The sequence below is a fragment of the Uranotaenia lowii genome, chromosome 2, assembly GCF_029784155.1.
Source record: "Uranotaenia lowii strain MFRU-FL chromosome 2, ASM2978415v1, whole genome shotgun sequence".
Classification (NCBI taxonomy): domain Eukaryota; kingdom Metazoa; phylum Arthropoda; class Insecta; order Diptera; family Culicidae; genus Uranotaenia; species Uranotaenia lowii.
The window spans coordinates 281686586-281713855 of record NC_073692.1 but is presented as its reverse complement, the minus strand read 5'-3'; the positions used below and the strand labels follow the sequence as shown (position 1 = coordinate 281713855).

The 27270-nt window shown below is 37.8% G+C and overlaps 1 protein-coding gene across 3 annotated transcripts in view; it reads right to left on the bottom strand.

Moving 5' to 3' along the window:
* The window catches only part of LOC129744564 (speract receptor), a 161373-nt gene extending 135046 nt beyond the window's left edge, over positions 1-26327 (bottom strand). For all 3 annotated transcript variants that reach the window (XM_055737150.1, XM_055737151.1, XM_055737152.1), the window contains exon 1: positions 25410-26327. The gene's annotated coding sequence lies outside the window, so the exon portion shown is untranslated. The remainder of the gene's footprint in view (positions 1-25409) is intronic.
* Positions 26328-27270: the final 943 nt, after the last annotated feature.

Genomic DNA, 27270 nt, shown 5'->3' with positions numbered 1-27270 from the left:
TTTGGCCATTACGTCAGTTTTCGATGCGTGCGGTGGCTCAAACATTCGGTTTCTAAAATAAATCTCTTTTTGTTCAAAATTTTCAAGTCTGAACATTTTTTTTTTCTGAATTGATTAAAAAATGTAGGGGAATTGATGGTAAAACAGCCATAATTCGATTTACCGATGCGTACGGTTGAGATATTGAAGGTAAAACGGCCCTCCGATGGGTGCGGTGGCTCAAACAGCCTTCACCCGATTCCTCGGAAAAAAATCACACAAGAGAAGTCCCGTTTGGTTCAATATTTTTATGGCCAACCTGCATTTTTCATGAAAAATATAGGGGAATCGAGGATAAAATTAGCCATAGCTCCATTTCCCAAAGCGTGCGGTGGCTCAAACAGCCTTCATTTGATTTCTCAGAAAAAAAAAATCACACTAGATAAGTCTCATTTGGTTTGAAACTTAAAAGTCCGAACATGTTTTGTCTAAAATATTTAAAAAAAAAATGTAGGGAAATTCAAGGTAAAACCACGTAAAACTGCCATTACTTCATTTTCCGAAGCGTGCAGTGGCTCAAATAGTCTTCATTGGACTTTTAGGGAAAACCCACACAAGATAGACCTCTTTTTTTTTCAAAATTTTCAAGTCCAAACTAACTTTTTTCAAAATTAAATGAAAATATAGGGGAAACGAGGAAAAAATCATCCATAACTTAATTTTCCAAAGCGTGCGGTGACTCAAAAAGCATTTGATTCCTCGGAAAGTAAAAATAGAAGATCAGATCAAAATTTTCTAGTCCGAATTAGTTTTTTTTATGGATTGTTTACAAAACATAGGGGAATTAGGGGTTAAAAAGGCATCTCCGTTCGTAAGCTCGTAAGAAATTATGTCCAATCAATTTTCCGGACATTTTCGCTAAAGAAAGGTATATTTTCATAGATTTGGTTTGTGTAGGGGGAATATATTGAATTTCTTCGCGGCTTATACATTTTTTCCCCATGTGCAACGTTTCAAAAACAAATTACCAACCCAAAAAATCTCCCACTCACTAAAATGTGTAAGTCGGACTACCCGTTTCAGGAGATATCTGTACACCTTCAGCTTTCTTGTTCGCCAAAATGATATGTAGTTATTGCCACGCAAAACTTAACCGGTTCTGATTCGCTCGTTTCCGATATGGAATTTTTTGGCTTGCCAAAAAAAAGAAACGCGACGCATCGAGCCGTCTCGTCAAAAGCCGCCGTTTAGTGATGACCCTGATGATTTTTGCCTTTGACCTGGTTCGGTGTTTCTTTAAATTGAATTCAGTTCCGGAATGATTAGGCACCCGTAATTTTTGGTCGGCATGTTTTCGCCGTTTCAGTTCAGTTCACTTTCGATTTCAGCATGATTCATATGGTGGTATCCGAGTTCGTTCGTCGCTAATCCACGGGTTATTGGAATGGATCCAGCTGGCTGGGAGAATATATTTAGTTACAGCATGCATCGGTTTTGCTCCTCCGAGTTACTTTAAAGTGGGTCATCATCGGAACTAAAATAACAGCGCAGAGTAAAGCCGCAAATGGATAGAATTGGCCATAAATTAGCGCATAATTATGGTCACTTGAAACGTCAAGCACACCAACCCTCGACAAGTGTTTTTCTTTGCTCAATATATTGGAATAGAGCGATAGCGAGGGGGGGGGGGGGTGTTATTTGAAGGGTGTGTAAACAGAAGTCAGCCAGTGGGTGCTCTGCTTGCCCAGATCGTTTGAGCCATTTAGCACTCAAGTACCATTCTTTGGACATGGAGTGTCTCCTGTAACTAAATCTCTCACATTAATTTGCTAGACGAGATTATCTGTTCGCAAGTAGTTCTTAAAATCTCAATCGCAATTGCCGTTAGTGTGTCCAATTACACACATTTACATATTTCTGACAAGCTTTTTATCTAGTTTGAAAACAGTTACTATTACAGAAGAATAATGTATCCACAGTTTTATTAATGAATTTAAGGCAGTCTTGAGTAGAAACATAGAAGTTTTCAAAAAAATACTTTACCAGTAAGAACCATCATGAAGTGCGAGAGCAAAAAGTTATTATGGATGTTTTCAAATAAAGGCAGAGGATAAAAACGGACAATAAATAAACAAGACTTCATCCCTCAAAGAGCCGACTCACACGGTTTGCAAATATGCCCTACCTATGTACATTCACAAGCACTTATGAATATTTGAATGAATGTGTTTATGACGCGCTGTGTATAAAAACTTAACTGGAATCGAATAAATAAAACAAACGGTTGTACGTCCGAAGTCAAGTTGAAATGAAAATTTTAATAACTTGTGAAAAACATCATTTTTCATTGCGTCCATCAAATAGTACTTTTGGTTTTGAATCCGTTCTTTGACGACGATAAAATGTCAGTCTTTGTTTCGTGTATGACTGTTTGATGAAGACAAATTACAAATCATCTTAAATTTGTTTCGGTTTTATTTTTTGAAGTTTTCTGACCACCAGAATTTTAACAGGCAGGTGCATCACTTCATAAAGTGTAAAAATATTGCAATTAATAGGTTTTATTTTCACTGAGCTCTGTGCAAGTGCAATAACAATAAAATCTATGGCACCTCATCATTCCCACCCACACTCGCTGAAGTATGGTCAGTACGATCATCAAAGTCCGGACATCATTGTGTTTGGTAATCTTCCAACTGAAGGAGGAAGTTTTTCGTAGTTTACGCGTGCAACAGAATAACTAAAACGTTCATTGAGCGCATTTGCTACCCAGTGGATATTGGCGGATGTTTGTGTGCAATTGCATTTTATCATTTTGTGTTTTTCGCAGTTTGTTGTGAACGTTTCGATTCAAAGCACTTCACCATAATTGCATATTAAATGGGAAAGCAAGTAGAAAACAAAAAGGGAAGTCGCACAGCGTTTAAAGTGTAATATTTGCTTTATCGTTTCAAGTGATAAACTGTCTGCACAACATACAACATGATTTTATCGAATATAAATAACTACTTCATGGTGTCTTTTTAGAGCAATTTAAAGAAAAAAAAAGTCCTGGAAACTTTCCACATTGAAGAAGATACTCTTCACTCAGCTGAAAAAGAAACGATAAATTTACCTGAATATTCACGTAGACGTTACGTGAATTATTACGTGAATTTTTGCTTGACTTACGTGGATCACTCAGAAGCTAATACAAAATCATTTGATTCTTACGTAAATTCACATAGTTGTAATCTGTCAAAATGAATACACATCTAATTTACGTGAAAATCCACATCCACATAATTATAAGATGTACATACATAACTCTTAATAGCTCAGTTTACTCACAACCTTCGTATAGAACGCATCGTTACTTGAGTCTATCGTCGTGTGATAAAACTTTCGGAATGTCGAAGCCGGCCAAACGTACCAGAACCTATGGTTCAAGGTACAATGGACCATTTATCGTGATTGCTGAGGCCGTTAGTGGAAATATCTCGGCCATTAAGTTGTCTAAGAAAATCATCGAAAAATTTTGTCCTGAGTATTTAAAAGCTGTTTCTCTGTCCAAGCGCAAAGTTAAAGTACTTATGGGCAATCGTATGGCGGCGAATGCTTTAATTTCTATGGAAATTGAAAATGTGAAGTAGTGAAGTTTTCTATCCCACAAAATCTTACTGAATGTCTGGGTATAGCTTACATGGACATTGAAATTACTGACGAAGAATTAATGTTGGCCCGTGCCTTCAACAAACAAAGCTTGGTTCAATCCAATAATCCCGAGATTCTCGAAGTGCGTCGCATGACAAAAAAAGTTGATGAAATTGACAATCCGCTATGGACAGTCGTTTTCACATTCGAAGGCACTGTTCTGCCATCCCACGTGGAGTTTGGAAATGTTTTGTACTCTGTGAAACAGTATGTGTACCCAATACGGCAGTGTCGTAACTGCTAGAAATTGGGTCATGGTGCTCAAAACTGTAAAAGTGTTAAAAGGTGTCGAATGTGCTCAGAGAAAAATATAAACGATGAACATGTATGTGAAAATTCGGTGATCAAGTGTGCAAACTGCGCAGGTCCTCACCAATCGGATGATAAGAGCTGCCCGCAAATAATAAAGCGTAAAGCTGAAGAAAAATCGCGCCAAACAACCTTCTCACAAGGAACAACCGACTGGTTCACTGCGTTGGCTGCTGTGGACGCGGTCGAAACTACAACACCTCCAACTCTTGTCTCTGTGGAAGAGTCTAACACAACAGCGGAACGCCTTGAATGTCCTCCAAAGAAAAGGAAACCTGAAAGTGATGCAGACGTTGAAGAATCTGATGATTCTCTTGCCAACGTTGTGTGTGATATTATCGAGAAGTCCATCGTTTCTGAAGAGTTCACAGGAAGCATTCTAGAAAAAGTCTCCCAGCTACCTGATGAACATATAGAGTTCGCGGAAAAAATCTACGATCAAATGCAAGAGTGTGCAAAAACCGTTATTTCATCTCGGGTCAGAAAGTACCTGAGTAAGCGGTTATAATAATCTGCATCGGGCTCTCCGGAAAATGGGAATCCCTTGCAATTCTTGCAGTGGAATTGTCGAGGGGCCATGAGAAAAAATTGGAACTCATCAACTTAATCACAACTCTCGACGTAGAACTCTCCGAAACACATTTCGATGAATCAGTTCGTTTTGATATTCCTAGCCACTTCATCTTCAGAGCAGACAGAAGTCGTAGCTCTGGAGGAGTAGCAATCGTAATCAACAAAAATCTGAAATCCAAAATAAAACGAATAAATAGTCCGCCAGAAATTCAAACAGTAGCTTGTGAGGTGCAATTCCTAGATAGTCTAACTACAATCGTGTCCTTGTACATAAATCCACAGTGCAGAGTATCCAAGCATGCATTCGAATACTTCCTAGAAAGCATACCTTCCTCGTGTGTGATTGCGGGAGATTGGAATGCACGTAATCCTTTGTGGGGTGACTGCACCACTAACAATCTGGGAAATTCTTTGGCTGAAGCTCTTAATGAAACTGAATTAGTAGTCATAAACAACGGCCATTTCACAAGATTCGATAGCAACCGTACTCCAACTGCTATCGATTTAACTATAGTGTCACCAGAATTAAGTTTATCCGCTTTTTGGGAGACGTTAGATTGTCCACATCTAAGCGACCATCTTCCAATATTGTTTAATCTCAACTGTCGTCGTTCAGAAACAGCCGCACCAAAGCTAAATATAAACCGTGTTAACTGGCAGCAATATAACGACTATTGGGAAGAAATGATTAGTAGAAACAGCAATATGTCGTACGACGAATTCACCCAAACTCTCTGGGCAGCTATAGAGAATTCTATACAACACAGACCTCGACGAGAACAAAAAGTCTCACAGCCTTTTTGGGATCATGAGCTCACCGAGGCTGTGGACTCAAATCTGCACACTTCAAAGCATGGAAACGTGGACACTTTGAGTACAGTCTATATCCCAAATACATGGATGCGGAAAAAAAGTTTAAACAACTACTAAAAGAAAAGAAGAGACAAAGCTGGCAATCTTTTTGCGATTCTCTGGACAGTCAAACATCAGTTACGACACTTTGGAATATGGCGAAACGATACAAAGGGAGCAGAAAAACATCGACTCAACTAAGAGATCAAGAGGTGTTGGAAGGTATTTTGGATCGTTTAGCTCCGAAATCATGTCCGGAGAAAGAAATCACTACACCTTACTTCGAACGAGCAGATAGGATTGACAAGCCGAATATAACTATCTTCGATCTTCAGGCTGCCTTGGGGGGAGTTTCGAATTCATCTCCTGGCACAGACCTTATTTCGTATGTAGCGATAAAAAATCTACCGTTGAACGCGAAGCTATGCCTAACGAGAATTTATAACCAGATTTTGGAAATCAAGCTCATACCCCAATAGTGGAAAACATTTCAAATTTTTCCTATCTTGAAACCGGGTAAATCACCGTCTGATGTGTTGTCTTACCGCCCTATTGCGCTGGCATCGTGCTTCCGAAAACTGTTGGAGATCATCATCAAAAATAAGGTCGAGTGGTTTTTGGAGTCATCAAGTTCGTTCCCACAGGAGATGTTCGGATTTCGGAAAAACTGCGGAACTGTTGATGCTCTGCATGTTGTAATCCGTGAAGCTCAACATGCAATTAATCAAGCAGAGTATGCCGTGATGTGTAATTTGGATATCGAGGGTGCATATGATAACGTCAACATTCATCTCTTGGTTGAAGAAATGAAAATGCTAGGCGTAGATATGTATTGGATACGTGCTGTGTATATGCTGTTTCGGGAGAGAAATATTTGCATATGTATGGATGGTCAAAATCTTACTCAGAGAACAACGTGGCGTGGTCTACCTCAAGGTTCCCCGCTTAGCCCCTTGTGTTTTAACATCTAGTTAACACGAGCTATTCGGGAAGCTAAATCTACAGTAATGTTGGTGGGATATGCAGACGACATATCATTGTTGTGTCGAAACAAAGACGGAAACACAGCTGTAGCTCGCGTTCAATCAGGAGTAAACATCATCTCTAGCCGTATGTTTCAACTAGGACTTTCGTTATCACCGACGAAATGTAACGCAATCGTGTTTACCAGACTTTGGATTAACAGGTTGGATAGACTACAAATAGAAGGAGTGGAAATTCCATTCGACAAGCGAATTAGATTACTAGGTTTACACATGACACCGAAGCTGTCTTGGAGCCCGCATGTGAATGAAATCAGACGTAAAACTTTACCATACATTAATTTGATGAAAAGTGTTGCTTCGCAAGGTTGGGGGGCACATCCATCGGCATTGTTGACCATTTACAAATCGTGTATTCGTTCAATAATGGAATACGCAGGAATATTTTTCGCTGACGGCGCACAAAGTGTACTCATTCAGTTAGAACGCTTACAATGGAGATGCCTAAGAATTTGTGTTAGTGCAACTAAAACTTGCCACACAGGATCACTCGAGGTTCTCTGTGGGATTATGCCGATGAACATAAGAAGAACGATGATCACTGAAAAATATGTAAATCGCAAAATTGCTCTTCGAAGTTGGTTTGATCTCTATGCTGCTGGTCTACAACAACGAGTTCCGATAACAAATTTAGAAAAATACATAGCTAGGCTCTCTCTATACGCCCCTTTTACAAACCAGTACTGTGTTTTGCCATGTTTCAAGTACCCGTAAGAAATACAACATGGATCAATTGATTTTGATCTTTCAGTGGCAACTGAGTTACAACTAAACCGATTGTTAACTGCATCTGATTGTGTACAACAAGTCATCGACCGGAAATATCGGGATTTCAACATTTTGGCTACGGATGGATCAAAAACTCAAGAAGGCGTGGGATATGCTGTAGTTTCTGCTGTCGATTCTATGGTTTCCAGGAAAAAACTCCCTACTGAATGTTCTGTTTACATGGAAGAAATGTTTGCGTTGCTCGAAGCTACAAACGCTATCCCCACCATGCCCCAAGGATAAGGTTGCCAGAATTTTTTCCACTCCCATCCGGGCCTAGCAATTCCGGGCATTTTTTCGAAAAAACCTGGCAAAATCTGGGCATGGATTTCAATTTTTCAAATCCAAAAACCGGGCAAAATTTAGGTGTTAATATATATAAAAGCAAGGAAAAAATGCGAAAAAAATTAAATTAATATTTTATTAGTGTTATTGCTGACATCCAAAAACTTTTCGGAGCACTTAAATATTTAAAGTTTTATAAAAGTAAATCTTGCTGATTTATTTGAAACAACCGTTGAAAATTTCCATACCGTTAATCGATTTTGCTGAAACTTACTGAAAAACTTTGATTTTTTTTGGTTTCTTTGTGAAAATTGTGAAAAAATCCGGGCAATATCCGGACTTTTTTCACGATATCCGGGCAACCGGGCCGGACCGGACTTTCTCGAAATTTTGCATCAAATATCCGGGCAAATCCGGATAAAACCGGGCAATCTGGCAAGCTTACCCAAGGAGCATTCTTAGTCCTAACAGACAGCAGAAGTGTCCTAGAGAGTTTAAACAACATCAAAACCCGATCCGCTTTACCTGAAAGTTGGTTTAAAATACGTGAAAACCTGCAAATTTTAAAAACAACAAGCTACGCCGTCGTTGTTATGTGGGTTCCAGCGCACAAAAATGTTTTTTGGAATAAGGAAGCTGATAGGCATGCCAAACAATCAACAGTGTATGGTGAAGAAATTAACTTTCAGCTTACATACCACGACATCGTCTATCCCAGCAAACAGCGAGCTATACTAAACTGGCAACAGCAATGGAACGACGGAACCATGGGCCGGTACTGCTACTACTTGATCCCACAGGTCAACCCGGTTGCCTGGTTCAGTACATCTAATCTAAACAGACGTGAAATTGTGATACTAAGCAAACTGTTTAGTAACCACTCCAGACTTCCATCGCATCTTCATCGGAACCGAATCATACAATCAGCAGCATGTGAATGTGGTTACCCTGTGGCAGATCCTAACCACATATTCTTCACGTGCCCTCGTTTTGAAGAAACCAGAAATGAACTTATAGCTTACGTGACCAGAAGAAGACTCCCATTGGATATTACAACTGTGTTAAATAACAGAAACTTAGTGATCTTGAAAAAACTTTTTAGCTTTATAATGTTCAATAATATTGATATTTAACCTGTATTTTCTCACGAAGCTTGGCGAATAGGGCTATAGCAAAAGGCCAAATAAATGTAGATACGAAATAAAAAAAAACTCTTAATAGCTCAATCACATAAAATCTATGTGAAAGGGTACAGGGGTGTGAAAGAGTACATATGGTGCGGATCCAATAGAAATTCTACGGTGTTTGAGAAGCTGACTTTTCGTAAGTAGTAAAATTTTTATTGCGTATTTGTTAACTGTATATTTTGGTATTTTTTAGAACTCGGAATTCGGGCAACTAGGACTATCAGGCAACCAGTATGGAGGCAATCCAAATGCCATTTTCGCTACAATTTTATGTTTGAAATTTTAATTCTGAAAATTTTAATTCTTAATTTAAAATAAAAAGTGCATCGCATGTTTGAAATAATAAAATGTCCTGCAATAGCAATCACACATCTGAGTCGGTGTGCTTTGCTACACCTTCTAAAATTGATGTAAATTTAACAAAAGAGATTAATTTCGTTTTCTTAAGCATTCTTTTCTGTTTTCAAAACCTGTCCCAAAATTTGTTTTCCAATCATTATTTTGTATCTGAAATTTAGACTCTGTATTTATTTATTCATAAGTTCCTGAATTCTGCCACAATAACATTTCTCACCCAAGCAAAATTTGGTTCCATTTGCTTGATCACTTTCCAAGTCATTGAAAATAAATTTATGAGAGTCCCTCTCGAGTAACTAAAACAAGTATGGGTCCCTCTCCTTTTTCAAGCTCTCCACAGCAGTCTAAATTGTTATGTCCACTAGACTCAGTCGATTTTGGGTCATTGTTGAATTTCTCTAACCCTGTGGTCTAAAAACCTTCGTTTTGATCCAAAACTCATCCGTGATTTTTTGCAGAATTTTTACGTAACGTTTACATGAGTAAATTTGAACTTTTAAGTTTGTATGGGAAAATTGAATATTTTGTACTGAAAAATCAACATCAGTTTTGAATCGTCTGTGGAACCGAGCCCGCTAATGATTTTTGTGCCAATTCATACATTCTTTAAGGGGAATTTTCCGCTGAACAACTTTGTCGAATATCATAACTTCGTATCCTATTAGACAAAAAATTTATTAGCTGTTTAACAGGGGTATGTCTTCATGCATTGATAATCAATAAATTCAATTGACACCACTGCTGGGTGCCTAGCGAGGTATTGCATGACCACTTTTCATGCAATTCTTCGCGTGGCACAAGCAGTGGTGTCAATTGAATTTAATGTTTATCAATGCCAAAAGACATACACCTGTTAAACAGCTAATAACTTGTTTGTCTGAAAAGATACGAAGTTATGATATTCGACAAAGTTGTTCAGCGGAAAATTTCCTTTGAAAAATTTATAAATTGGCACAAAAATTATCAGCAGGCTCGGTTCCACAGAAGAAACAAAAATGATGTTGATTTTTCGGTAAAAACATTCAATTTTCCCATACAAACCTAAAAGTTCAAATTTACTCATGTAAACGTTACTTTAAAATTCTGCAAAAAATCATGGATGAGTTTTGGACCAAAACGAAGCTTTTGAGACCCCAGGGTTTGAGAAATTCAAAAATGATAAGAAATCGACTCAGTCTAATGTCCATATACTTTACTATGACGAAATTGACCCCATTTGCTTAAAATGTTATCGAGTTAGACAAAAATGTATAAGAGCCTCCCTCTTCCTTATTCATCCCCCCCCCCCCTGAAGGGTTCAAGATTTGCGTTCAGATTTTGTACAGTCACCTTATTCACTTTCTTTGGCGCAGAACGCCAGTAGGATGCTATGAACTGCTTTTCGCTGATTACAGTTTTTTGGGTCTTCTTACGATTTTGTTTAACTCTCGTCCAATATTTTTCGATTGGGCGAAGTTCTGATGAGTTGGGAAGGTTCTTATCCTTGGGCACAACCTGAATGTTGTTAGCGGCATACCATCTCCATGGCCTTTTTTCATAATGGTAGGATGCCAAATCCGGCCAAAACAGCACCGACAAGTCATGTTTCTTCAGGAAAGGCAGCAAACGTCAAGTGTCTTCAAAAGACTCATTTACGTAAATTTCCTTGTTGACGGTCCTGGCTGCAACAAAAATGTCGCTTTACAAGCCTCAGGTAAAGATAGCTTCCCAAAGGAGATATTTCTTGGCACACTTTGATAGTTCAATATGCTTGAAAGTGTCTTCCACCTTTCCCCATCCGGTTGCAGTATAAAAATCTTGTCTCGGAAGCTGTCTGGAGTCTGCCTTGGCGTGGGTTTCGTCGTCCATAACCATGCAATTAAACTTTGTCAACAGATTTGTCGTATTCAGGTTCCGAAATCTTGTTTTTGCCGTAAGGTTTTGTTTTTCTTTGCAATTTGCAGTCACTATCTTCTTATAGGTCGATAGTACGGATCGTTTTTAATCTTCATGCACGATTGTAAACGATATTCCCAACTTATTGGCGACATCTCGAACGGAGTGATTGGAGTTTCGCTTGAAAGTGCTAGCCACTCTTCTGTTCGTCACTGCGGCTCCCGGATTTCGATTTTCCCCAGATCCTGGCTTCCTAGTTGTCGAAATACGTTCTGTGCGTGTAATTTGGATTTTCACGATGCACGTAAAAAATTCTGAAATTCTGAATGATTAGAAAAATACGGCGAATTTAAGAAGACCCTATTTTGAATAAAAATTGTATAGAAACACCCCTCTCCTTTCCAATCTTTCCACTGGAAGAAAGGAGGGGTTTCAAATAATCCTTGAATCATTTCTCGTATCCAAATACACTCCCATGCCAGATCTGGTTCAATTTGCTTGACTTATTCTCGAGTTAGGTTAAAAAGCCCCCTTCCTCCTTCCTATTTCCTCTCTGGAAAAGGGGGGTACCAAACATTCATAAAAATATTTTTCGTAGCCAAATCCCCTTCCACGCCGAATTTGGTACAATTTGCTTGAGTGGTTCTCAAGTTATGCAAAAATTTCTTTTTTGCTTTAGACAACCCCCTTCCCCCTTCTAGTAAGAGGGAGGGGTTTCAAACTGTAATAGGAACCTTTCCTGGCCTCAAAAGCACCTACCTGCCAAGTTTCAAGAAAATCGTTACATTAATTCCGAGTCTATAGGGAACAGACAGAAATCTACATGAATCGCATGTAGCAGAACTAGGCATTGGAATGTCAGATTGGTTCTTCTTGTGAACAAGAATCTTTTTCTTCTTTTCCATACATCGGGAAGAAATTTTATGGCGTTTTCCTCTCAAAATAGAACAGAGTTGAAAAAATCTAAATAAAAAAAAAACGAAAAACGAACACACAGATAGGATATCAGTGAAACTTCATGTTTCTTTGAAGAGATCTCAATTCTACTTAAGACTAAAGCGTACATATTTCAAGAATATAATGGCTAGCATCTTCCTAATGCTAACACCACCAACCCACAGAAAGAGTACTACGTATGCCGTGACCGAGACTCGATCTCATGACCTCTGGCTTAGAAGATTTGAACGCTATCCTCTAGGTCACGATCGGCGGCTAAATAAGTTCAACCAATGAAGAATAAGAACAATGGTTGTTGTTGTTGTGTACAATCAACCACATTCTAGGTTTTGACATTTAGTTAAGGTGCTCATCAAATGGTTTGTTTGGGGTGGGGCCCAAAAAATCGTGGACTCAAATTTTGATGGTTGTCAAATTGATTTTTTTAATGACGATTTCGCATCATGGATCCGCCTGAAGGATGTTTACGTAGGTACAATGAAAGAAACAAATGTTTGCATATATTCGGGGGTGTTAATTAGTCGAAAATGTACAAACACGTTTCTCTTTCAATGTACGTAAAAGCCCACAGACGGATCCATGATGCGAATCTTTCATAGGGAAATTCAATTGCTGCTGTCCGCTAGCTTCGAAATACGTCTTACTTAGGCTAAAATTTGTTCTGAAATAAATATTGTTGTCAAATTGCAGGTTAAAAATCGATTTTTTTTTTGTATTTTTATGTAATTATTAATTTTTGGATGATATTGCAATATATTGAAAAAATGTTAAAATTGAAGTATTTATTGTTTTTTTATCACATCAAGAACAGCTTTCCAGAATTTATCGTTCCTCATTACGACATAAATTCAACCAAATGGTCTGATTTGATATTCTTGAGTTGATAAGAGTGTCATAGTTGATTTTAAAAAATATTATTTCATAAAGGGCGAACACGAAATTATTGCGACACCGAAAATGTCATGCCAATTTTCTTATAATGTTTAGAATCAAACCAAAATTTCAGGGAAGTTTAATACATACAATTACTTCAAAAATCAAAAGAAACAGTCGATGAAGCCTTGAGTGCAAAATTGAACGCATTTTTGCTCGATGTCCTCTATCAAAGTCTGTACAGTGTCATCCGGTACCAGTTTTTCAGTTTTTTTCCATTTTCTTAACGTGATCTTCTCGTCTTTGAATGTCTTCTTGCTCTTCCGAAGTTCCCGCTATATTATTGCCCAGTACTGCTCCTCCGAGCACAGTTCCGGACGGTTTGACAAGTTCGTGTCCTTTGGAAAAAAAGGGACAGAATTGGCCTCATACCACTCCAGGACAATTTTAGAATAGTGGCATGATGCCAAATCTGACCAAAATAGCGGAGCTTCTTCGTGCTGCTGCAAGAACGGAAAAGGCGCTTCTCGAGGCACTCAGCCCTTTGTCACGAAAGGCTCACTCCTCAGTCCGCAAGACAAATGGCCTGCCAAACGAGATATTTGGAGGCGAACTTCGACATTTTCTTCTTCTTAAATTTGTCGTCCACGTCGAACTTGCTCTTGCCGGTGAAAAACTCCAACCCCGGAATTTGCTTAAAATCGGCTTTCAAATACGTTTCGTCGTCCATCACACAGCAGCCATATTTTGTCAACATCTTCTCGTAGAGCTTCCGTGCCCGAGTTTTAGCCGTCGATTGTTGCCACTCATTGCGATTTGGGAAGTTCTCTACCTTGTATGTATGTAGTCCAGCTCTCTTCTTTGCATTCTGGACGTAGCTCTTTTAAGCCAAAACACGGCTTGAGACGTTGGTTGATTTTTATCCAACGGTAAAAAAGTTATGCCCTGTTGAATGTGTCGCAATAATTTCGTGTTCGCGCTTTAATTTATTTAATTGCTATTGAGGAGTTCTGTCCAGGGTAATCAAAGGCGTAGAGCAAAAAACCACATACTTCGAAATGCTAAGATTTAATACTAAAACTTCTCACACTAGCAGTCTCCTCAAAATTAATTTATCACTTGCATTAGGTAATCGATGTTATAAACCAAGAGAGCTAATTTTTAAGCGAAAAATCTTAGTTATGAAACTTAATAAGAACTATTCAAATTATAAGCTGTGGTGTGTGAAACCGAGCACTTTCAATTTTTCAATGTGAGCTTATAATTTGTCTGAATTTGAATTTCTCTTTGCGGCGGAACACTCATTTCTAAAGGGCACTTTGAATTTATTGTCGGTTTCCGAAAACCACAAGTCATAACCATTTTTAGCATCTGGTAGCAGACAATTGTCCTTTTTTATTACTTACTTTTGCTGAGTGACTCTGGTGCCCCTATTAAAAATCTAAAAATGAAGGATTGTATATTCTATAGAGCTTCTCATTTTTGGAAAATTCAGAAAATTTCATGTATTTAGCTATAACCGGTCCTGAGATATCGCATCGACAAAATTCAGTTCGGGTCATATAGACCCTAACCAAGAATGAAGTAGTGAACCATACGACAAGCAAAAAATAATAATCTTGAATATTCCTAAATTCAAAAAAATATTGAGCTCAATTAAAGCCAATTTCAGACCGCCGATTGCAACCGCCCTAAGTCTCTAAATGTTTAGCAAAGTTTTAAACTTTTACAACGACCGAATCTCGAATGAAGAAAGTCTGCGTCTGCTGCTCAATGCTTATCCCCGCGTCGTCGATCGAAGGTACAAATGTAGGTTGAGTAAACCTGACCCTTCCATCCAGTGCCAAGGACGGCTGAAGAAGTGAGTCTGTTAGACCGGCAAATATTTGCACACAATCAATCATTTCTACCTCCACACACCGTTTGCTGTCCATGACGTAAGTTTATCATTAAGTTGGCTGTCGTGTTTCGCCAAATCTAAATCTTATTCATGAAACCCCATTTGATTTTTGGGATGCCGGTTCAAGTGTTGCGAAAACCCAATGCCAATCATGAGATGCAAACCCAAATCTGAACGACCGACCCTGTGTGGGACCAACCAGTATCCGATTACCTTTCCCCGGATTAAATTTCCAATAAAATCGCGAATCATTCAACTGTCGATAAATTGTCATGAATGGCATTCAATCCTCGCACCCCGGTTCCCTATTTGGCAGTACAATTTGCCAACCCGCAGGCCACGAAAGTCAAACTGGCCGAGGCGACGTCAATAACTTTTGCGTTTAGGACTTCCAGCAGACCTTTATAATCTTTCGGATCGGCTCGAGCGAAGGCCGGCAAATCTAAAGGAGTGCAAAAAAATCGCACTACCGGACCTACGATTTGTGAGATTTTCCTCTCAGTCTTCGAAGTCTTCGACGGGGGGATTCGATGGATACCAAATGTGGGTCTTTCTGTCTGTCTTCGGCAAAGCCGGTTTCAGCCGGCTGTCAATTAATGAAGGTTGCCAAAGAACATCGCACGAGATGGTCAATAAAAATCAAGTTCTGTGAGTCCTTTCATCGTCGACGGGACAGCCTCCGCCAATTATGGATACCATACACGTTCGAATAGTTTGTCAATGGCTCAATGAGTCACAGTCAGGCTTCAACGGAGTGTATACAACTTGGAGAAGCGTTCATTGATGTTAGCTTTAGAAATTACACGTGTATGGACCACATTCTACTCGACTAGCTAGTTAGAAACAATCTTTCAATTGCTTTTCCTAAAGTTTATCTGATTTAATTTCTCCAAGATTATGGTGTTCATAAAAACTGATATAAAAAACTATAATAACACTGTGATGATTATGCCAGCAAACATTTTGCGTATTCTGAACATTGTTTTTTTTGGAATGTAGATGCTGTGTCTTGAGTATTTCAGAGCAACGGAACACTCAAACATATGATTGGAACTTCCATCGCAATCGAACTTCATTCGGAACTAAAAATTCGACTAGAAAACTAAAACTTTGGATTGGAACTTCCATATCAATCAAACACCTGTCGATACTCCCATCTCGGAAGGAAAACTCAATCATTTGATTGGAGCTCCTATCGCAAACAAACTTCAGTCGGATCTCGCGTCGCGACTGGAAAACTAATTTTGAACGTTTGATATATAAGTATTTAAAGCAGTTCATTCCATTTATATAAGGTTTTTCTGTGATTCATCCTCATTTCGACTTAAATTGTCGTAACATGAACATTAGCATATGCAAAGATCGTATAATTCATAACCGTCTGTGTATGATACACTAAAATCGCAAAACATTATTACAGATCATCATTACCATAACTACGCGATGTCGGTTTAATCTCGAATCATAAATCGTAATCGAAATGTTAAGATCACAAGTCGGTTTTCCGACATATAGTTCATTTCTGTAACAGGTACATTATTTCAAATGACCAATTGAAACAAACGAGGATCTATTTATTATGAATACCCATTGTCCTGCAAGTCATTCTTTTGACCCAAAACAATAACAAACTCACCTCAAGCAAATTTTTCATGATCAGCTCAATAAATATTCCGCACTCGCCATCTGAAATTAAACCGTTCTCTCGGATTGTAAAATACCAAACCATGCGCCAATGGCCATAAATCTTCGAAGCAGAACTCGTTGTTCGACTCAACCAACAGGCCTGGCCAAAGCAAGCAACAGAATGAATCCTCGCCAATCGGCTGCTAGTGGATATGTGATATTCACCTTACCGACATACATACATACAAGTACAAGTATGTAGGATCAGATGTAAATATTTATTCGTAACACATGTTGCACCGACATGCAGACTCGAAAACCGCCACTTCTTGTGACACTTCCCAGTTGTTTTGGTATGGCCGGGCCGAGGCAAATGCAACCGGCTGACCGCAAACCAACCCGACGTATACCTACTCGATACTTGGTTAGCGCAAATGCCGCTACAGAAACTGAAAGTTGAACCTTTAACACGGATACGAACTTGTAACGAAAACGACGGATGTCGTCACAGTTATCACATGAACATGTCGTTGTGGCACACATCCGCACCCTAGCGTGTGCACGCACTTGGCTCTGGTATTGGTGAAATATTGCGAAAAAAAACGAAAAAATTACGTCCGCAAAAAGTGTCCAGTCTGGTCAACTTGAATATCTGGTTCTAAGCAGAGGTAGCAACCCATGCCGGTACCTTTGGATCTAAAAAGTAGCGCAATTCAAGGTTGACTGTGGTGCCATACAGGGCTGCCAGCTTTTGCTTTGGATTTCTACGTTTCCTACACTTCAGGTCAGATAGAGAACTGGATATAAAATGCACAGAGCAAGTAGAAGCGCCACTATGGGTAATCCACAAAACAACATTTTTATCGAGGTTTTCTATATTATGTTATATGAAATTATTTTGCGGCTTTATCGGTGAGGGTTAAAGAGTTGACCGTACTCGACAACTCAAACCAGTTGGAACGTGCAAACAAAACGCAAATAAGAAATCGGCCTAACCATCGATCGAACGATATTCGCACAATAGAAGACTTAACAGAGCAACCACATGCTAATTTTTTTGTCCGTTCCATAATTAACTGTATCGAAAAACGTAGTGCCTCCTCTATTGGGTACTACTTCTTCAATACAGTTAATTGGTGCGGGACAAAGAATTTAGTATGTGGTCAAGCTTCTTTCCAAATGCTCTTCGCTCTTTTCACCACCTTAGAATTTTCTTCTGATCTTCTATCCGTCTTTCATTTCAACTCTTTAACCCTCACCGATCAAGTCGCAAAATAATTTCAAAAAACAAATTCACGGTGATTTCTCCGTTTAAAATATGATGTTATTTTATGTAGAGATTAATCACCGTAATTTATGTTTGTTACTTTAATTTATCGGCCTTATCGGTTAAAAGTGAAGTGTTTAGAAGGGACATCTAAATATTTTGGAATTTTATAGGTGGATAGAAGGTTAGATGAAATGAAAGATGGTGTATCTGTCCATCTATAAAATTCCTAGTAAAAAGGACATCACTTTTCACCGATAAGGCCGATAAATTAAAGTAACAAATATGTTATGTAAATTTTAAGAAAAACGAAAACAAGCTGCACTCGCGTATTAATAACATTTCTCCATATGTGAATTAAAATTGAAGCGTTTTTACCTTGCATAAACTTTCGGAGGCACTTGAATCATAAAACACGTCTGCGGCACTTGAATCATAAAACACGTTTACCGGTTCGTTTGGGAACACACTTATCAAACTTTAGAAAGCCTTTCAAATTTTAACGATTTGTATATGATTAATTTAAACGTTCCTGTTTCTAAATGTATGTCGAAGAACGGTCCCTTTTTCAAAACTATTTACAAATTTACTGGATTGCTTTCTTTATTTATGAGTTATGAAAGATTCTTCTAAACGTGGGCATACATATAACCTCCAGTTCCCCTATCAGTGGACAAATATTTGAGAACATATCTAGCGTAACATTTCATAAGGGCGAAACTAACAGTTAGCTCGAAACGAGAAAAACACGTTTCAAAAATCGGACCACCTATTCAAATCCTATTTAAAAAATCGACCACTTTTTATTCAACATAATCAAAATATGTGCATTATATTCACTTATTGTTCGATGGATATCAAGAACTTTAACTTTTTTCACTTAATTTAAGAGATTTTCGAGTTTCGCCCTTTTATTGTTTTCGATTTCAGTTACGCCTGCAAGTTTCGCCCAATTGATCGGCCGTTTTTGTTTTGGTTTTGAAGTATTGCCCATTCGTCCTACACGCAAAAACTAATTAGGCCGTTTTGTCACACACGGTCAAATAATACCGTATTTTTTCATCTGGAGGCAAACTAGAGGCAACCTAGGTTCACTCTAACTGCTGTCATCGTGCTCATTTATTGCTCGAGAGGTAACCTAGGTTCGCTCGAAAAACGGACGGAGTCGCCCTGAGAAGAAAGTCAGTTTTGCGAGAAGTTCACCAATACTCTCAACGTTGTTGTCAAAACATTAAACAGCTGTTTTTGGCTGAAAGCAAAACAGTTGAAAATGAAATAATGAACGGAAAAAAGATTATTGCCGCGATTTTGAACCTCTCAGCCAAGCAAAATCGTACTAGCTTCTGTCCAGTGCAATCCTGACACGAAAAAGGCAATCCGGATGTGAAGAACCGAATGAAGAAATCCAGAAGGGAGAACAAAATGACAGCTGCATGTAAACATTGCGCTCGTTCTCACGCACACCTACGCATGGATTAACTCGAAACCCGAAAATCGTTTTCTTTATTCTGACAGTTCCAGAGCCTAAATCCGGAATCAAAAAAAAAAATAGTAACGCCTATAGTCCTATTTGCCGCTGGTAGTGTTCGTGGTAATATGCTGGTTGTTTCACCAAGCCTTTTCAGTTTTGGGACAATCAACCTCAAAAACGATCATGTGTGTTGACCGGCTGTTCGTTCGTTTGTACCGAGAGTTTTTGAGGTTAATTGTCATTCAAATCCACGAGCGCCACAATATGAGCAAAAGTTTGTTGCAGGACAATCTCTTCATTGCGGACCAAATACGAGATATCTCATTTAATTTACCGCTAATGAACCACACTCAGGAGCATCACTCAAATGTCATAAATAAATCTCTTTTTATGAAATTATTTTATCGGCTATATTGGTGAAATTTTTTATTCTTTGAGAAAGAATATTTAAGCATTGAAAGATTATAGACGGATAGAAGATTAGAATAAGGTGAAAGATGCTGAAAATGAGCGGAAGGGCAAATTTTAATTTGAAAAACTTTTCATCACATTTCATCGTTTTGTTCCTCACGGTCCCACCACGCTAGGCCTACTATTGTGTGGAGGTAGCTACAATTCTATCCGTATCTACCACTGCAAGGTTGTAGGCCCGTGAGGAACAAAACGATGAAATGTGATGAAAAGTTTTTAAAATTAAAATTACCCTTCCGCTCATTTTCAACATCTTTCACCTTATTCTAATCTTCTATCCGTCTATAACCTTTCAATTCTTAAATATTCTTTCTCAATGAATATAAAATTTCACCGATATAGCCGATAAAATAATTTCATAAAAATAAATTTACGGTGATTAACTTTTCTTTGGCAAATAAATTAATCTCGCAACATGTCCTACCCAGCGTATCCGTCCAGCCTTCGTTACATTCGGGATACCGAGTTTACCGTAGAGTCGCACGAGCTCGTGGTTCATCATTTGCCTCCACACTCCGTTCTCCTTTACGCCGCCAAAGATGGTTCTTTACACTCGTCACTCAAATACTCCGAGTGTGCACAGGTCCTCCTCGAGCAATATACACGTCTTGTGCCCGTAGAGGTCTAATGAGCGTTGTGTACAGGTCATAGAGAACCACCACACAGGTCCCGAACAAAAATGTGAGGAATCCTTGAGTAAGAATTCAAATGGTTGGCCATTAAAAAAAAATGGCCTAAACAGCATCATCTAGTGGCTCTTAGATGGGTAACTAAGCAATTTTTATTGTCTACTTTTGAGAACACTCAGAACATAAATAACCCAAAAATGAGCTTAGCCGAAAAATTAAACAATTTTGATACTCATGTTTTTCTGACTGAAAATAGATTTATTTTTCAATGCATTTGTCATTAGTAGAGAGTACTATTTTCTGAGCGTATAGAAAAAATTGAATCTTTCGTCTCTATTGGTAGGGGAAAGTGTTCCTAAATGCACCACCGGTTAAATGCGCCTACAGCCGTTTGACGTAATATTTTGAGGGTGATATGCTTTGAACAAGTGGCATGAAAGAATTTTATGAATTTACAAACTCAAAAAAATTAAAAATTCATACAAGGTTTTGATACAATTTGATGCAATATTTTGACTTTTAAAAATTATACGTAAAGAAACCCACAATAAAAATGTGGGTGGTTTTTGTTTCTTGTTCAGATGAACATAAAAAATACAACAAATTTACGCTTTTACGAAAGTTTAATGATGATTAGAAAATGGAATACGAGTGTGTTCTTGTGCGCCATCCTCATGTTTGTAAAATGCTTTTGTCTAAAAAAAAAACAGGTAAAATAGAATTTTTTTTATTATACAATTAAAACTCCGAACCTAAGTCACAGAGAACAGACGTACAAGTGGTACAAGTTAGCCTATGAAATTTATGTAAAACTTCCAACGAACGTTTTGAACCAGTTTTGGTTTTTTGGCTGGACCACCAGATGTCTCCAAACACACCGAAGATAACTGTCAAAACCAAACTGAGAAAAAATACAAAATTTTGGTCAGTTTTGAACAGGTCGTATGAACTGTTTAGTTTGTTTCAAGAAAATCGCAATTGAAGTTTCGTGACACTTTTGTCACGTTGCATAATGGAAAAATAGCTTAAAAGTCAAAAGATTTTTTGTTCGAGCTTGTACGTCTGTTCTCTGTGTCTAAGCTCTATTCAACATCTTAAGAGAGAATTGAAGATCTCAAAACGGATTTGATGAAGTTTGATTCCATAATAGTATGGAAAACATAATTTTTCTTATAAATATATAAATAGCTTTGTCGTATAAGAGTTACCTTTTTTAATATAATTATATGAAAATTAAGCCCGTACGATTTGAAGTTCGGCAATTTAGACAGCTTTCAAAATAAAATCGTTTTATCGGAACTGAAGGAGATTTCAACATTAGAGTCACTCCAATAATGTAAAAAAAAAGATGTCTGCTCATGTATATATAGTTTTTAAACACATATTTGTGAAAAATTTGATAAAATAATTATTCAGCGTAGTAGGCGCATATAGCCTGCTTCTCCCTTATACGGCAATGGAATAATGCAATTTAAGAACCTAATTAGAAATATGTGAATCTGAAGAAGTTAAGAGTTCCTTTAAATATCAAGTCTTATGTCTCACGTGTCACAATGACAACGGTTCTTAATTGAACCAACCTTAATGTTCGGAAACAATAACATTGTAAATTAACTAAAAAAAATCAATCGGGAAAAAATTGATTTTTAAAAGTCAAACGGTTGCTTGTACATAGGTATAGGTACAGTGCCGTTCATAATTGTATAGAAATTGGAGGCACGCGCACTGTCACTTCGACTTTGAACTTCCATAACTTTTTACTCTGATGATATTTTCTGATCAAATTTTTTGCGTTAGATAGATCAACTATCACACAATTATATCACAAATTTTGAGCTTTCTGGAGTTTTTGTGGCCTGAGAAACAGTAATTCTACGAAAATCGGATTATTTGGACTTTTTTCATTCAAATTGCAATATCTCAGAAACAACGTAACATTTTTTGTTGAAATTTTGCATGGTGATTGTTGAAATATAAAGCTTGTAACGGCCCGTAGTAGGCAAAGTGGTAATATCCGTAGTATCTTCAATGTATAACTTGAACATGTATCATGTCAGTCTTATTGGGAGTGGATCTTTGTGTGCTGAAATGTGAAGTTTCGGTAAAATAGGAATTCCACCCAAAAGGACTACGGAATAACTTATCGTTATTCTGACAGTCGTCATGAGTTACCAAAGGTAGCTTTTCTATGGGAGGGTGAAAAATGGAGTTTTCTTGGAGACCAAAAAGAAAACCGGCGGGCCTTAGCATTTTGATCTTGGAGTGATTCGGTCGTTTTTTTTGTGGAGCAAGCTTCGGATTATATAAATATTATTAAGGCGGTTATTACACTTACTGCCTTCAAATATTTCCCCCGTAAATTCGCCCTAGTACAATACGCGCCGCGCAAGTGTGAATCGAGCCTACGACGATCTGGGGAGTGAACGGCCTGGCTTACGTTGTGGCATCCAACCCCAGCCGGGAAAGTTCTCTGGCGGTAGCTTGTGTGCAAGTGGAAGGACGATTTTATCGGTAAGTTTGCATTTTAGTATCTTTGTGAACCTCTTTTTAAGCGTTGTGTTTGGTCATTTTATACTGCGGAGAACTACGGATATTAGCACGGCGACTAAGTTCGTGAACCTACACAAACTTCCTCATTTCGCCAACACCATTTTGTTTAGTGTTCTTTGGAAGCCCACCCCTGAGAAGAAAGTCCGGGTTTTAAGAGACTTCAGCACATCAACTTTTTTGTTGTTGGCGCTTAAGTGCTGTTAAGTTGAGCTACGCATTTATGCTAATAAAATTTTCACTTTTCTTTAGCACAAGTGGGATTCAGTCCTGATTGAAGTCAGTGGCTGTTGGTTTTTGAGAGTTTTGTCGTCTTGTTTCAGCTTCGACTTCCGAAGGTAAACGAGACGGGACAAGCTAGCATGTCTGAAGTTTTCGAAAAGTTCTATCGATGAGTTCAAAAGTTACGCGAGGTGCAATATTTCAGGCATAAACCTAGAAATGCGATTTCTATAGAATTTTGGACGATTCATGAGAACAATATCGTTTCCTCCACCAATCAGACAAAAAATGTCTGGTAAAAGCAATGAAGAAAAGAAAAAATGGATTAAATGATCCATTTGTGTTTTGAAATCAGAATCACGCGATATTGTTTTGATTTTTTGGTTGAAATAGATTTACTGGTTGTTAAACAGAGAATATGATTTTCCTATGGAAACATTCGTCCAAAATTCTATAGAAATCGCATTTTTAGATCCATGCCTGAAATATTGCACCTCGCGTAACTTTTGATCTCATCGTTAGAACTTTTCGAAAACTTCAGACATGCTAGCTTTATATTTCAAAAATCACTTTGCAAAATTTCAATAGAAAATGTTACGTAGTTTCTGAGATATTGCAATTTGAATGAAAAAAGTCCAAATAGTTCGATTTTCGTAGAATTACTGTTTCTCAGGCCACACAAACTCTAAAAAGCTCAAATTTTGTGATATAATAGTGTGATAGTTGATCTATCTAACGCAATTTGATCAGAAAATATCATCAGAGTAAAAAGTTATGAAAATTCAAAGTCGAAGTGACAGTACGCGTGCTTCCAATTTCTATACAATTATGAACGGTACTGTATATTCCACTCTGTAAGATAAGCTGAGCTTTTAAATAATTTCTATGATTAAAACAGTCATTTATGACACACTATCATTTCCTGGGACAAACAAGTAATAATTCCGAAAACAATGTAGAAGCGCGATATTTTCAACCAGAAAAGTTATTTTGAAAAATCAAGCCAATATGCATATTCCAGGACTCACCTCTGATCAGAAAACAAAAAGTAATTCGAAATGGATGCTGTTTTGCTGTTCAAAATTCCTTGATGCGTTCAAAACCATCATTCGAGTCTAACTCCTAGCATGCGTGTTTTATCCCACATCATTTTGATGGGAAAACCACGGTTAGGCCCAATAGCGAGTAATGTTGGTTGTTCATTATCATAACACCGGTTCCAATGAGGAAATGGTGTGGTGAGTTCAATACAAGAATGTAAAGCATACATTTTTGGTTCATTGATATGTTAACGAAAATTATCGACCGAGAAATGGTGAGGATTCAGTGGTTAGCAGCCTAGTTCCTTAAAGGGAATAAGGCAAGGATATCTTTTCTATTCATAATAACGCACTAGCTCGCATCAATTGCTAAATATAACAATCTTTGAATAGCTTGATTTAAATTTAAGCTCGAGGTTATCAAATTCTTCCTTCGTCAAAAAAAATTTAAAATAGTATCGAGACCCTTAATACATGAAAGACCGTGAAGAAATCTAAGCCAGCAAAAATTCCAAAATTTGGCATTCTAAAAACTCACTATATTTTTTTACATATTTAGTATCATTGAGTTAGAAAAGTGTTGAGTTCAATTTTGTAGAATAGAGTTTTATTATTTTGGCCGCAATGTGTTAACTAGCTTTGGAAGCTCCATCATCCCGAGTGTTGGTGTCTTGCTCTTCGTTGTCACCTCTGTTTTTTAAGTATAAAGAATTTTTCACGAAAATATATGGCTTGTGATAAAGCTCAGTTGACAAGGCAGTTGCCTCCTGAGCCGAAAGAGTTCAGTATTTTATCTTGTTACGTAACTTTTCAATTTTCATGGTGTCAAATAACGTGTATGTGTTCTTGAATCAGACTTTGTTTTTGGATAATTGATTTAAAGTTCAAATTTCGTTTTCCAATTTTATACTTTGACGATCTTTTTCGAAAAACGAGCAAAATTGAGGAAGCAAAAATTTAAGAAAATTAATTTCATTCAATTGAGTTTTAAATAACTGCATTGTTACACGCGGCACTTTCAAGAGCAAAACAACTTTCCTTCCTTAGTACATAAGATGGAATAATGCGTAAAGAGCAGCATATATATGAGATTATATCCCAAGTGACCAAAAGTTCAGTATTTTATTTATTCAAAAACGTTCATCAGTAATTCCATTTTGGCTGAAATACTTTTGATTGAATTTTAATTTCAATGTGCTTTGCATGTGACTTCTGCATGTTATTTAAGATTAAGTCCTCATAATGAAAATAGTAGTATTTTTAATGAGTCTTATTTAATTTTAATCCTCTACTGCGAACCAATATAAGTCATCGGTTAAAAATAATAAACTGAAAAATGTAAAACATGGTTTAATGACTGTCGAGATATAAGCACATCAATTTTTTCGCAGTCCTCAATGTGTTAATTTCTCCGGACAAATTAAAGAAATAAAATATGAGAAAGATCATAAAAAATAAATCATGTCTCAAAATATCGATAATTACCTGGCAACGCTGGGTCTCAAGAAGACAAATTTGCACGCAAAGTTAACGTCGTGCCAGCCAGCCAACAGCAGCCGCTTCGATGGGTTGAGATGAAAACTAAAATTGTAAAACTAGAACACGGTAACGCGTATTTTTTTCTTCTCTCAAACGCGTCACGCCAAAAGGCGACCGTTGGGTTTTTTTTTATTTCTGCGTTTATTCTAGCTTGGTGCGCTGTTGGCAAAATTCGCGTTCAAGTTTGTTGATTTATAAATAAATCCCCGCGTTTATGGCGCACTTTCCCGGTTCTTCCTCGTCTTCTTCTAAATAGATTTTTAGCAAATCTAGCAAAACGCCGAAAGCCAAAATCACGCTACCGAGTACGTTGAACTTCTCTTAATGTGCGTACATAAAAAAGAGGAAATGCTGTCAATCACGAAATAGATTATCTTGGAACAACACGCAAATCGTTTGAACTTGTTAAAAACGAGCACAGGATCAGGGCACACAGCAGTTGTCACAAACCACTGACATTCATCGTAGAAAAAAACTGAAACTAGGTGAAAGTAAACTGCACTTCTTTCCACTTACAAATATGAAGCTACTGCTGCACCCAACTTGAACTTTAAAAATGCATCGCCTTGGTCAGGTTTATTTGCACGAAGGAGAACGAAAAAAATGCACAACTGCTGCACCGCCAACACACACAGTGAAGCGATCCGCGCGATCAAACGTGCGACATGATCAGCCTTACAATATCACCCACTGTTCTTTATGAAAGAAAAAAAAATGCAATTGCAAAATAATTCACAACACACTTCACACAACTTGTCACCAGCAACGGCACACCGCAAGCAAAAGAAGTCCTCTATTCTGGAGAATCCAACTTCAGCTGCCAGGTTCCAAGAAAGGAGAGAAAACACGCGTCCGAATCCGACCAAGTCAAAAGTCCAACTGACTGAACTGAATGAATGCGAAATCAAGCATGGTTGGTGGTTTCGTACCAGTTCGTCAGTTGGGCCTCCTCTCAAACTCTTGTTCAAACAGCCCAACCAGCTCAACAGTGCCGGCCGTGCCAAGTGTGACACGAATTTTCACCATTCTGTGAAAATTTAAGAAAAGTACTGAAGTTTTGAAGAAACCGTTTTAACGTTTATCGCTCGGCCCCTATGTTAGCTTTTTAGCAAACGTTTAAACTAAACATTTAAAAAAATCACAACTAAAAAGCGTTAAGGGAGCATCCATAAATTACGTAACGCTCCAGGGGGGGGGGGGGGGGAGTAAGCTCGATCGTTACGAATTGTTACATAGGGGAGGGGGGGAGGTATGCTCATCGTTACGTAACGATTTTTTTTCCTTAAACATTTCAGTTTACTTAATCGCAGCTATTTTGATGTCATGCCATTTTCGCAGAATGATAAACATACCAAAATCTGCTTAAAATTTGTAGGCTTTAACATGATTGAAACTGGTTTGTAACCTTTTCCCTTTAAAGATTCTGAGATAGACTCCGACAAATGCGGATTGAATATCCGTGAAATAACCGTTGGAAAACCGAATATTAGGTTCATTTACTCCCAAGACCTCAGTTCAACCTTAAGACGGAAATTTTACTATTTTTTCTCAATTGATTTTTAAAAACATGTAATTTTGATTATTCCGACGAATACTACTAAGTGGAATATATGTATTTTGCATAACAAGTCATACTCCTTAAACAAACTAAAGCAAACAAGGTAGATCATCTGTGAACAAGCACAGAGCAACTCGGATTAAGACAATACATTTATTTTATCAAAAAGTAATCATCATTGAGTACTAAGAAGCGATTTGGATAGATATAAATTCCGTTTTGTAAAACGTTAAAAAATTTTTGTTGATG